The sequence below is a fragment of the Pinus tabuliformis genome, chromosome 8 (genome assembly GCF_031772625.1).
Source record: "Pinus tabuliformis cultivar Carrire ecotype Pingquan chromosome 8, CPIR1, whole genome shotgun sequence".
In the NCBI taxonomy this organism is placed as follows: Eukaryota; Viridiplantae; Streptophyta; class Pinopsida; order Pinales; family Pinaceae; genus Pinus; species Pinus tabuliformis.
Genome location: NC_142294.1, coordinates 43,311,809 through 43,325,728, shown reverse-complemented (window position 1 = coordinate 43,325,728; position 13,920 = coordinate 43,311,809). Strand labels below are relative to the sequence as shown.

At 31.7% G+C, this 13,920-nt stretch overlaps 1 pseudogene; it reads left to right on the top strand.

Annotated features, from left to right (window-relative positions):
* The first annotated feature begins 13,015 nt into the window (after positions 1-13,015).
* LOC149234039 (26S proteasome non-ATPase regulatory subunit 7 homolog A pseudogene) lies at positions 13,016-13,672 on the top strand (annotated as a pseudogene).
* The last annotated feature ends 248 nt before the right edge of the window (positions 13,673-13,920 follow it).

Below are 13,920 nucleotides of genomic sequence, written 5' to 3'. Positions count from 1 at the left end.
CATAACAGAAAGGGAGTGATTTATATCACATCCATGCCAAACATCTCGAACCAGAGCAATAAAAGATGCCTCAAATAACCATAAATGATTGAATTTAAATGGAGTTTTTTGACTTATTGAAGACTCGAAATTCTTTGTCTCTACATTATAAGGGAGACCACACGGTTAGGACCTCGGAGCAAGTCCTTTTGCGTTTGGAATGGTGGTTTCAACTGGTTAAACTAGGTCCAATTACTTTCTCTCTATCTCTACTAGCTTAAAGTATGAATTTCAGTTACCAATAGAGAAGAGACATCAGATCAACCATCTTGTTGATCAGGGAAGAAAGTGATTCTTAAGCTGATCTGGGGCTCAGCGAAGCCACAACTAAATTTTTCCTATTTGATAAGAGGATTTTTAAGAATGTAGAATTAAATCTAAATGCAAGGAAAAAGAAATAATTCCCAATTCTATCTCGATTAAGAAGATATAGATCTAAACCAACCAAGAGAACAGTAATTAAATGATTGAGATTTCAACAAACTTAGTTTATGATGAATATTTGGCTAGTGAAGTAATTCAATTAACTGATATTATAATTTACCAAACATGTTGTTTAGAGAACTATTAACAATTAATGATGAACCAATAACATTAGGAAGTAGTTCTCATAATGCCAATGTAATTTAAATCATAATTAGATGACAAATTTCTGAGTAAAAATTATTCAAATATCTGATTTAACATAAGGGCATAAGATGAAATTAACAACAAATCTATGAAACAAACATATTAGATAACTAATCTGTAATACATGAATTCATATCTACAATAGTGCATAATATAAATCCAATTAAAATAATTTTGCCATCAAAAATGGATTTCATATTAAAAATAATAATATTTTTAATACAAAAAAAAATTGAACGTGTTCTCCTGCTATGTTTTTGAATCTGATCTTCTATGTTCTTTGAATATGATCTCCTACAATCTTCTCTAAAGTATAAACTCTGTTACTAAAAGCAAGCACTGCAATTGTGTGTTCTCCTGCTATGTTTTTGAATCTGATCTTCGATGTTCTTTGAATATGATCTCCTACAATCTTCTCTAAAGTCTAAACTCTGTTACTAAAAGCAAGCACTGCAATTGTGTAAGCTCTGCCTCTCGTACACAATTCAAAAAGGAAAAAGTCAAATCCCATTAATTCTCAGATCTAAGATTGATTCTCTATACCTACACTTTGAAACCAAATAGGAGGGATGTGAAGAGTAATTCTGCTCCAACAATTTTCATTGATCCAAATTCATTTTCTTCTATTGCTGGATAAATTCCATTGATTGAATTTTTTTTTCTCATCTCTTTAAGTGTTTTCTTACCAAGACCAATTAAAATTCAATTAAAATACAAATTAAAATCAAAATAGCAGAACACAAAATATCTCCAATCAAAACTTAGTTAAATAAATAAATAAAAAGAAATATGAGTTTTTCATTGATCTCTATAAAGATCTAATTGGTCAAGGAGAACATAGTTGAATGGATGTATTCAAGAGAGGTTATGAGAAAATGAAAATACAGAGAATTAAACTCAGAAAATTAATTTTGTTTAAAAATTCAGAGGTTGATCTTCTGCTAAATTTTAAACTCATTAAATTATCAAATTTGGTTATGTAACTACTTAAAAATATTCTCCATGATTTTATCTTTCCAAAGAGCCGTCCTAGGCCTCATTTGGCCAAAAAAACTCAACTTATAAACTTCTAAAGTTAAAGTGTATATTAATTGTAAATTCATTATATACCATTAAAATAAAATTTTAATTAAAAATTAAAATGGATTAAAATATAATAAATTATAATATTAATATAATATATATAATAAAAATAAACTTAAAACCTCATTCACGTGACTTAGATCAATGTTGGATCAAAATGAAAATGAAGGTAGAGGATTTAAAATGAAGAGGGAGGTGTGCACTAAATGGTGGAGGTAACTTTAGGTTAAAACCAATAGCTACAATATATTTTATATTGGAGATTGAAAGTGTTATAATACTAGAAATTTTTAAATGTGTACCGAATGAAAATATAGATATCCAATATCTCGATATTTGAAACTCTTATATTGATGATTTTTTTAAATATCAGAAAAAATATATTGGAGATATTTTTATCGGAATTTCTTTCATTGAGATTTGTTCTACAATTTAATTGGGTGATTTTGTAGCATTGTTAGTGAAAAATGAAAAAATTAGTAAAAATTAATTAGGGATTAATATTTACAATCAATTACTAATTTATTTACAAAAATTAAAATAATATATATTTTGTACATGGGCGGTAAAAACACTATTTGCAAACCCTGTAACCAAATAAGATGAAAACTCAATGAAGCTATCAAAATAGAAATCGGATGAAAATGAAAAAAAGGGCAAAAAAAAAAAGAAGAAGAAGAAGGAAGAAAAGTGATTTAGCCAAATAATGGTCCCCATTATTTGAAGTAAAAAAAAAAAAAAGAAAAAAAGAAAAAAAAGAGGAGTGATTTAGCCAAAAAAATAATGGAAATGGTCCCCATTATTTGAAGTAAATAAGTAAAAAATGGAGGGTGTTGGGTTTTCCCTACAACATTGACAACAAACTGAGAATAACTAGTTATCTCTAGTTAAAGATAATGAACTTTAATTTACTCAAAAGTTAAAAATAATAGTGTCCGTTGAATCTTCAAATAATAAAATATTTCCATTTATCTCACATAAAGAAATTAAGAAATATGAATTTGAAAAGATAAGTACTCAAAAGCAGACTTGAGTAAAAAACATGAACCCAAAATTTGGGAAAATTTATTTTAAAAACATCTCGTATAAGAAATAGAAAAAGGTACATATATGAGTGTTTTTTATAAAACATATATCCATTGTTATGAATGGTATCTTTAAACAATAAAATATTTCCATTGATCCCACATAAATAGATTAAAAATATGAATTTGAAGAGATAAGTACTCAAAAGTAGACTTGAGTAAAAATCATGAATCCAAAATTTGGGAAAATTTATTTTAAAAATATCTCATATAAGAAATAGAGAAAAAGGTACAAATATGAGTTTTTTTGATAAAGCATATATCCATTGTTATGCATGGTATCTGACATCGCTTTGCTGCTAGTGAATCTGAACTGCCCCAACGAAGTTGTCTTTTATGCCATACAAGCCTAGTCTCATTGCTAGTGAGCGTCCATAGCCTCGACGAGTTTACTTGTATTTCCCATACTTTCTCTTTCAAGCACCTTTTTGATAAACACATTTGCAATCTTTAGTTTATAATGTATCTGAGTGAAAGAGGTGGGATGGTAATAGAGACTTGTATTAATGGATATAATACTTTCATAATGTTGACTTTGAATTCTTTTATTGCGACTATTAATCAGAGATTTTATAAAGTGGAGGGGTGAGAAGGATTCATTGACTTGAAGTCAAGTCAGTTATTTCCTTGATAAATCATATCACTTAGAAAGGATGTGTATTCCTCCATGAAAAAGATTTAAAACAAGAGGACTTTATGGTTGCATAAAGATATATCTTTAATGATAAATGAAATTCATTGAAATAGACAGAGTAAAGATTTTACATGTATGTGAACCATTGTTGGGTGAGGAAAAGGTATTCCATATAAATCATAGTGGAGTCACCAAAATCAAAACATAACCGAAAGAAAAAAGAAAAAAGAAAAAAGAAATGGAAAGCAAACTTTAAAAAATGTAAAAAATGAAGAAAACAAAAGTTAAAAGAAAAATCCAAATTTAAATAACCAACTCCAACAAGATTAATTATACAAATGTTTCAACAAAAGAGAAAAAAGATAAGCATGTGTACGTTCCTTCTTATGTTGAGATTTTAAAATTCTTATGCTGCAGAGTTATAAGAAATGAGGCTCTCAATATAAAGGGTGAATAACAGTTATGAGGTAAAATTCATCCCAAATGAAAAAGTCTCTATCTGCTCCAAATTTTCTTGTTTCAAAGCAAAACTTGCATAAAAGCATCTTAACTATTTTCTAATAAAAACAATGCTTAAGAAACAGACTAAAGGGTCAGAAATTCCCCAATTTAGTTGTTTCGATGAGGATCATTATTGTTTCTCCCAAAAACTTGAAAGAAAGACAGACAAAGGAAAATGAGCTCCAAATTTGATCTGGTAGAGTCGTGGAAAGTTTATGAAGAGCTGCAAAATAGAGTTTTATATCAACAAAAAATAAAAAGTAAACTAAAACCAAAAGTAAAGAAATGAAAATGAATGAAAGTGGGCCTATGAAACTTACGATTGAAGAATTTCATTTAATCTTACTTGAGAGATATCATCTTCTCCAATAAAGATAACTTCTTCTTTTAATTATAATTAAAAGCATGAAGAAGTTGAATTTTCTAAAATCTTATTGACCCAAAATCATCATTTATTGAATCTAAACTAAAGCAAGCAATGAACTAAAAGGAAACAATGTTTCATGTCCAAGGAATCTGAAGTAAACCAAATTCACAGAAATGAGAATGAAGATATGCTTCTTTTATGAATTGGAGCAACAATTTATTTATTTATTTTTTGAACTTAAATCAGCCCCAAAATATTGAAATCGATTCAAAATCTCAAATAATGTAGCAATTATGTATATGAAGAGGACTTGAATCTTTATATGATAAGTATGGAGCAATATATCAAAAATTCAAATAAAAGAGAATTCAAACATGAATTAACCATGGTCCATTACCTTTACCTGTTCCAAATTCCTTATCAATTGTTGTATTACCATAGTGGTTGCTCAAGAGTGCCTTGGTTGCTCAAGAGTGCCTTGAAAATATGCTCACTAAAATATGATTGAGATAATAACATATGCATCTAATAATGAGTCAAAGACAAAAACGTAAGCGAATCACAGGTGATGAAATTTCTCATTAGCCAAGCAGATTGTCGAGAAGAGTAAAAGAGGCCCATGTGCATACACCATGAAGAATGTATATCCCTATAGTCACAAAGTCATCCCGATGAATGAATACTTGGATTTGACGAAATTATGATTAAAATATATCCAAGCTCTTGACCACCATGATAACATGAAAGTAGCATATATATACAAATATAATCAAACAAGACTTCATGTGAGCATAGTGAAAGATAAGAATGAATTGATCAGATACCTATGAATATACTTAACCCGATATTATGAAGTTACAAATTTTCGAGACAACCAAAGTAAAAGGTAAGAGCTCAAGTTTTCCAAAAATTCTTAATGGGAAAAACTCCGATAAATAAAAACATTGCTTCATAATTCTTCCAATGACATTTGTTTGCAGAAGTTAACTAAAATTTCACTTTTGATATAAGAAGTCCCGATATTTATAATATTAAAGAGAAGCAAGATTTTGGAACAATTCTTTTTTGTAAGTTTTACAAACAAAACTTATGATATTGATAATGCCCGATAACGAATTCTTTTTAAAAGTATAATGTGGGAACAATGTCTTTCTAGTACAACAAACATTCACGTATCGAAGGTAAAAGTTTTGTAAGATTTTATAAAATATTTTCAATGACTTTCATTCAGATAATGAGATAAATTGAAGTTTTGTAAAAAATAATTGCAAGATCACTTATATTTTACTGTAAAATAAGCTTCTGAGGAAAGGAGTCTGAGATTTAATAAATATGAGAATAAATCGGGTGTCAAAGATCTTGAAAACCTTTTTGAAGCTTAAATCAACTTACAAGACTTTGAGACCACAAGATTCCAGTAAAAACAGTGAAATAGGGGTCATTTCCTCTATTATGTGTAATGGACGTAATAGTGGAGGAAAAGGTAATGTGGATCTCGAAGAGGTAAATCTCAAGATTTGTTTTAAATGCTTTTGATATAATACAAATCTAAGAGTCCAATCAGTGAGAAAGTCTGAAATTCTGAGGAAAGATCTCAAAAAATGAAAAGTAGAGGATCGAGATACAAAATCCACCAATTAGAGGCTTTGAGTTCCTTCGGAATAAAAAAATGTGACTAAGGGGAAAACAATATGAACGAGTGTGATGAAATGGTTCAATTCAACTCGAAAATTGTAAGATTCAGAACAGGAATGGATAAAATCATGGATAAGATCATTTGCTGCAAGATTTTTGTGCAAAATTTTCCTCCATTTGTAGCAAATCTAAGCAATGAAGAATGTAAGCATTTCATTTTAGTTGCATCGATGAGTGACATAATATGATTATTGACTTATATTTCTAAGTGAAAAAAAATGAATTCACGTGGGTTTGCACACATGAGCATATTGGAAGAAAAATATCGGATAAATCACTTAGCTATACTTTAGAATTACGATATGTGAGGTTTTTGATCTGAGCCTTTTAAAATTATAATGGTTAAGAGAGGAGACGGAATAACATATCAGACGAATTTTCACCAGGGGAATGTTATATCGGGAATACCGAGAGTGTAGTGAATAGGTGCTTCTTATAAAAAATTACGATATGATAAAGATGGAGGTATCGGGGGGTTGGGGGGTGAGGGGGTGGCGACGATATCGGGGGATCAAAGATATCAGAGTATCGGAATATCGGATGATCGGGATATCGGAGTGTCGAAATATCAGAGGATTGGAATATCGAGAGTTTTGAGCATAACACACTTTATAAGTTACGATATTTGTGAAGGTCGATATGCCAAGTGGCAGTTGTGGGGTCAACAACTCTTAAAGTATTTAATTCAAAAGAAAGTGCCCAACTCAACTTCGTCTTTTTACAAAATCCCCTTTAATAATTACATTAACTATCAGGAATATTTGATCAGAGAATGATTTTACGGTAACTTTCTTATGAGGAGAGTTATGTTATTATAATGATTCGATATGAATATTTTGATAATGCATTAATTTAATACAAAAGGGCCTATGGGTATTTTAATGAATAGAAGCAAAACTAAAAAATACCCAAATTCTGAAGAAACAACAAATACATCCCTAAACATGTTGCAAATTTAGAAAAGGTTGGCTGCTTGCTTATTTCAAGTCTCCAAAATCAAGTGAATAAAGGCCTGCAAAATAAATAAAACATGAATAAGAAATAAACTATGAAAAAGAGAAAACTAAAAACAGATGAAGATGAACCTGTTAATGCATACATGGACGAATTTTGACTGTAAGTTTACCTCGTGAATCTTCAAGTTCTCCCATGCATTTTTCAAAATTTTCATATGTTCAAAATCATCTACTTATTCAATAAAAAATGTTAAGTAATGAGCTTTCACATTTCATCCTCCTCAAATTTACATCATAGGACAAGAGTGGTAAAAATGAGTTTTTTCAGAAATACTTATGAATCAAAAAAATTGCCAAGTTGTAGCAAATCCTTGGAATTTCTTCATATAACATTTTTTAACAATGTAATAAAGTTTTACAAAAACAAAACAATCAAGTGCTTCAACAAGTGTGTATGATTCGATTATATAAGAATTTTGATATGTTCTAAGCCACTTTGCCAAAAAATAAAAGGGAATGTCAAGGGAAAAACTTGGGTTCATTACTTGTTTATTGAAATTTTGAAATAATAAAATAAATGCAAACAAAAAAGGAATATAAATTTAAATTAATTTATCCATAATTCTAACTCAATGGAAAGAAACATGACTAGGTATAGTCATACTTCCAATGTAATCATCCTCTCATTTAATTCATGCATGTATGTATAAGTCAATCAATAAGAGTAAAACTGAAACTAATTTATAAAAAGAAAATTTCAACTTACCATGCATAGTTAACAAATTTAGCGAAATAAATTTATTTACAAAATTCTTGCCTTGAAATTTTTCCAACCAAATGTTTGCAAGATTATAAAAAATAGCATGAATTTTAGTGAATGATTGGACTAAGTTTGAAGGAAGAGAAAACATCATGCCAAACTTGAATGATATATTTTTAACCATTGAAGCCTTTTCAACACTAACAAAGTCAGAAATATTCCTGAGCACTGGAACTTCCAGATAATTTTCAAATGGATCAATAAAGAATGGATGAATATTTAAAAGGTTTCTAGAAGTATTGCATTGTTGGTTAGAATGAAATGGTGTACTCTCAAGTGCCATAATTTGTGATGAACTTATTTGAAAATAAGAAATAAATTGATCAAACATGAACAAATACAATTTCAAAATAAAAAGCAGTTGATTTCCTTGCCTGAACCTCTAGAATTGATTTTCATATATGCTTATTAATGTCTAAAATTGATTTTCATATATGCTTATTAATGTGTTTGATGAGTGTATAGAGTTTGAATGTTCAAAATACTAGAACAATGTGCTCAAAATTCAAAAATGAGATTCAAAAGAAAAACAAATTCAAACCGAGGGAACTGAAAATGAAGAAAAATCAAGTTTACATTAATATTGCAAATAATGATACAACATGGTTGTGATTCATTTGCGAAGATTTCCTTTCCACAAGCAACAATAGAAATTATAAAATTAAACTCATTGTTTGCTTTGTTTTGCGAGAATGAGAAGATTTCAAACTTATGATCCAAAAATGGCATTTCATCATTGTAGGAATTAAAAATCGGGATAGGTTCTTGAATACCAAAATTAATATGATGATTGAATGTTTGAAGATTAGAATGGACCAGAATAAATCCTTGATTAAAATTCTTTTTATCTTAAAAAATGGATTCATCTAAAGAATCAGACAAAATCATTTCCGAAGAGAAAGGAGGTTGAGTATTTTCGTTTTCCAAGTCATCATCATAAGTAATTTCATAAGTGTTATTTTCCTCTAAATTAAATAAATCAAAACCAGGCAAGTGATTGACTACCAATTAAGAGAATCTTCAAGTTTATTAATTGAATTATCGATTAAAGTTTCTCTACCAATATTTAGTAATTAATTTTTAATATTAGTTCCTTTGTTTAAAATTAAATTTGAATTTAAAAGGACTACTGATTGATCATGAATTAAATTTATATTGTTGAAAATATCGAGGTAAAGAGAAAAATAGGAAGTTGAAGATATATATCTGAAGGTTTCTCTATGCATAGATGGTTTTTGATTTCGCAAAATAGAAAATTTGGATTTTTCATGTATTTGATCAATTTGAAAATTGTTGTTGAGTTGCTCCATCATTTTCAATTTATTATCAACAGACTATGAATTAATTTCAGCAGTAGACTGTGCATTGTCGAAATTCTCTTGTTGATTGTTGCTAATAAATTGTGCATTTTGTTGAATTCTACTTGATCAACATTATGTAAATTTAGAGCATTTCTGGCATAATGATTAACATTTGTAATTTCAATTTGCGAAGAGTCGAATTTGTTATTTTGAGAAGGTGTATCACTATCAAAAAAGGTTATAATTTTTTGTTCTTGATAGTTATCACAAGACAGAGACACTAAATGCCTGAACCTTCCAATTAATTGGAATCAAGGAGGCAAATATTTGGGCCGAAATTGCATTAAAATTAATTCAAATCCAACATAAAACATATCCAAAGTCTCACTTTCCATCCTATGCAATTCTTCTAACTGATCACCCACATTTTCATAGTCATATTCCTAAAATGTGTGAAGGAAAATCTTCGAAAAGTCATCCCAACTACGTATAGAAGCAACTGGAAGTGACAAACACCAGCCTTTGGATTTTCTTGTCAATGTACAAGTGAAGATTCTGTAGATAATATCTTCATCAATATTGAAATTATTGCAACTTAAAATAAATTGAAGGAGATGACTAAAAACATATGTCTTACCATTGTATTTACCTGATACAGGAACTTCACTGCCTTTACTGGAGTGGTTTTTGGATGAGGTCCAATAAAGCAACTACAAGGAAGTCTTTTACATAGGACCATAGTAAATATAAAAAATATTCAAAGACAATAGTTTAGCAGGCCCTACTTCTAGTGGAAAAAATGTTGAAGGCTTGAAATTATCTACCACAACATTATAAGGAAGACCACCTGGTCGGGACCTTAAAGAAACTCCTTTTCCATTTGGAATGGTGATTTCAACTTGTTAAACTAGGTCTAGTAACATTCTCTCTATCTCTACTACCTTAAAATATGAATTTCACTTACCAATAGAAAAGAAACATCAAATCAACCCTCTTGTTGATTAGGCAAGAAAGTGATCCTTAAGCTGATCTGGGGCTCAGCCAAACCACAATTAAATTTTTCCTCTTTGATAAGAGGACTTCTAAGAATGTAGAATTAAATCTAAATGTAAGAAAAAGAAAAAAAATTCTAAGCCTATCTTGATTAAATGATTGAGATTTCAACACGCTTGGTTTATGATGAATATCTGGCTTATGAAGTAGTTCAATTAATTAATATTATAATTTACCAAACATGTTGTTTAGAGATCCATTAACAATGAATAATGAACCAATAACATGAGGAATTAGTTCTCATAATGCCAATGGAAATTAAATCAGAATTAGATGACATATTTACTCATATAGCTGATTTAAGCATAAGATCATAAGAGGAAATTAACAACTGATCTATGAAACAAACATATTAGATAGTTAATCTGTAAGACATGAATTCATATCTATAATAGTGCATAATATAAATCCAATTAACATAATTTTGCCATCAAAAATGAATTTTATATTAAAAATAATAGTATTTCTAATACAAATAAATTTGAACCTGTTCTCCTGCTCTGTGCTTTAAATTTGATCTCCTATATCTTCTCCAAAACATAAACTCTACTACTAAAAGCATGAGCTGCAATAGTGCAAACTTTGCTTCTCATACAAAGTTCAAAAGGAAAAGGATAAATCCCAATAATTCCTAGATCTGAGATTAATTGATGCAGGAGCATCCGGACACCTCAGTGGGAAAAATTAGAGGAAGAAGACACGTGGACAACCACATGGACAACCAGGCCAACCTTGAACAAGATTCGGTTAATGAACTAATTTTAGTTATAAAAATTAGTTAAAACTAAATGTATGTATAATAAGATATTGAGAATTCATTAAGGAATCAAGAAAGAAAGAGAGAAGAAAGAGGAAAAACCTGTGCATGTGAGAGGGAAAAAATGTAGTTGCTAAAGAAATTCTTTATTAAGGCTGAGATGCCTTAAAACTGTAATCTGAGTTTGTAAATAATGAAAATCACTCTTTGTGAATTTGTGGCTTTTTTCCTGGATTGTTTGCCGACATTCTTGTTTTATTTTTTTACTTTTGTGAACCAGATAATGGGCATCTGACTGATGTAGATATGGGACTAGTTCCTAAAATTACTTCGACCCCACATGATTCTTTGATTTCAGAGATTGGACTTCCATGTTTTCAGGACGTTGCAGTAGATAATGATGTTAAGAAAGGTCAAGAAGTTCCTACACAAGGAAACGAGTTATTGGCGTGTTGCTGGGAACCAGCTTCCATGGGGTCGTAGATGTAACTAACAACGATACAGTGCCTTTTGAAGAAGACGACAAGGGTCCAAGCATCTGGTTTTTGGATCACAACTATCGTGCATCTATGTTTGAAAATTTCAAGCGAATTAATGCAAAGGAGCATGTGGTAGGATGGTATAGCACTAGTCCAAAACTTCGAGAAAATGACTTGCATGTGCATGAGTTATTCCATGACTATGTGCCAATCATGTGCTTGTCATTATTGATGTCCAACCGAAGGAGCTGGGGATTCCTACCAAAGCATACTATGCTGTGGAGGAAGTTAAAGAGAATGCAACTCAGAAAAGCCAGAAGGTATTTGTGCATGTGCCTTCTAAAATTTGTGCTCATGAAGTTGAGGAAACAGGCGTGGCAGTTTTGGAAGAAAACCCCGGTTGTGCTGATGATGATGATGATGAACAACTTATAGTTTTTGCCGCAATCGGGAAGCAGCTGCCTGGTGAAAGATGTCTTTCATTATGGTTGGATCAGTGGGAAGTGTTGTGCAATCATGTTGAGAAGACTGTGAGAAGTTTCAGATAGGCTTCATGGGCCCATAACCCACAAGCCTCAAGAGCAAATTTATTGGTGAAATGCGATTTTGGTTCACCCCAAAAACTCGTCACCATCAAGTGGTATCAGAGCGGGAAAAGATTTCCTGTGGAAAGGAGTTTTTGCATGCGAAGAAAGAAGAGGTACAGTTTTGTTGAAGATTGGTAAGCTTGTAAAAATTTTTAATTTATTTTGTGAAGGTGAGAAGATTGTAGCAAACCTGGAGCAGGAGTGCTCAATTGGTTCGAGAGGAGAGGAGTGCTCAATTGGTTCAAGAGGAGAGAACCACGAAGATGCTGAGAGGACTAAGCTCAGGAGAGAAGCTTGGTAGGGAATCGGGTAGCAGGGAGGACTTGCTATTGCAGAGGTTTGGTTGCAGCTCACATGAAGGCAGTTCCACTGAAGAAGTGAAACAATGGGTAGAATTGCTAATGACAAGGAAATGCATATGATCAGGAGGTCATAATTTTTGTACCTTGGGAGCATATGACTAGGAGGTCATCATTTTTGTACCTCGGGAGTTTGACGCAGGAGCATCCGGACACCTCAGTGGAAAAAAATTAGAGGAAGAAGACACGTGGACAACCACATGGACAACCAGGCCAACCTTGAACAAGATTCGGTTAATGAACTAATTTTAGTTAAAAAAATCAGTTAAAACTGAATGTATGTATAATAAGATATTGAGAATTCATTAAGGAATCAAGAAAGAAAGAGAGAAGAAAGAGGAAAAACCTGTGCGTGTGAGAGGGAAAAAATGTAGTTTCTGGAGAAATTCTTGATTAAGGCTGAGATGCCTTAAAACTGTAATCTGAGTTTGTAAATAATGAAAATCACTCTTTGTGAATTTGTGTGTTTTTGTTTGAATCGTTTTCCGATTTTCTTTTCAGCTGAAAATGAAAATATGAATGCCACAGAATAGGCATGTTGGTGCGTATGATTTTAGGTTTGTTTTTGATGAGAAAGGAGGGTTGTGTTCAGGCAGAAGGTGGATACCAGGGGATCAGATCCTGGTGCCTCTTTGCCTCCCCACCAAAGGTTACTCGCAGGCTGAAGCAGCAACTCGGCTCAAACAAATGGCAGAGGAGAGGAAAGATGGATGTGATAAAGACGCAGCAGATATCAATGAGGACAATAGATAAAGTGATAGTGCATCCTTTGGTGTTGCTCAGCGTCGTGGACAACTACAACAGAGTAGCGAGAGACACAAGGAAACGAGTTATTGGCGTGTTGCTGGGAACCAGCTTCCGCGGGGTCGTAGATGTAACTAACAGCTATGCAGTGCCTTTTGAAGAAGATGACAAGGATCCAAGCATCTGGTTTTTGGATCACAACTATCATGAATCTATGTTTGAAATGTTCAAGTGGATTAATGCAAAGGAGCATGTGGTAGGATGGTATAGCACTGGTCCAAAACTTCGGGAAAATGACTTGGATGTGCATGAGTTGTTCCATGACTATGTGCCAATCCTATGCTTGTCATTATTCATGTCCAACTGAAGGAGCTGGGGATTCCTACCAAAGCCTACTATGCTGTGGAGGAAGTTAAAGAGAATGCAACTCAGAAAAGCTAGAAGGTATTTGTGCATGTGCCTTCTGAAATTTGTGCTCATGAAGTTGAGGAAACAGGCGTGGTAGTTTTGGAAGAAAACCCTGGTTGTTCTGATGATGATGATGATGAACAACTTACAGGTTTTGTCGCAATTGGGAAGTAGCTGCCTGGTGAAAGATGTCTTTCATTATGGTTGGATCAGTGGGAAGTGCTGTGCAATCATGTTGAGAAGACCGTGAGAAGTTTCAGATAGGCTCTGTGGGCCCATAACCCACAGGCCTCAAGAGCAAATTTATTAGTCAAATGGGATTTTGGTTCGCCTCGAAAACTCATCACCATCATTAATCCTCTCTACCTACAACATGAAATCCCTATTACAATAGTGTTTTAGGGATCACAAAATTATAGAAG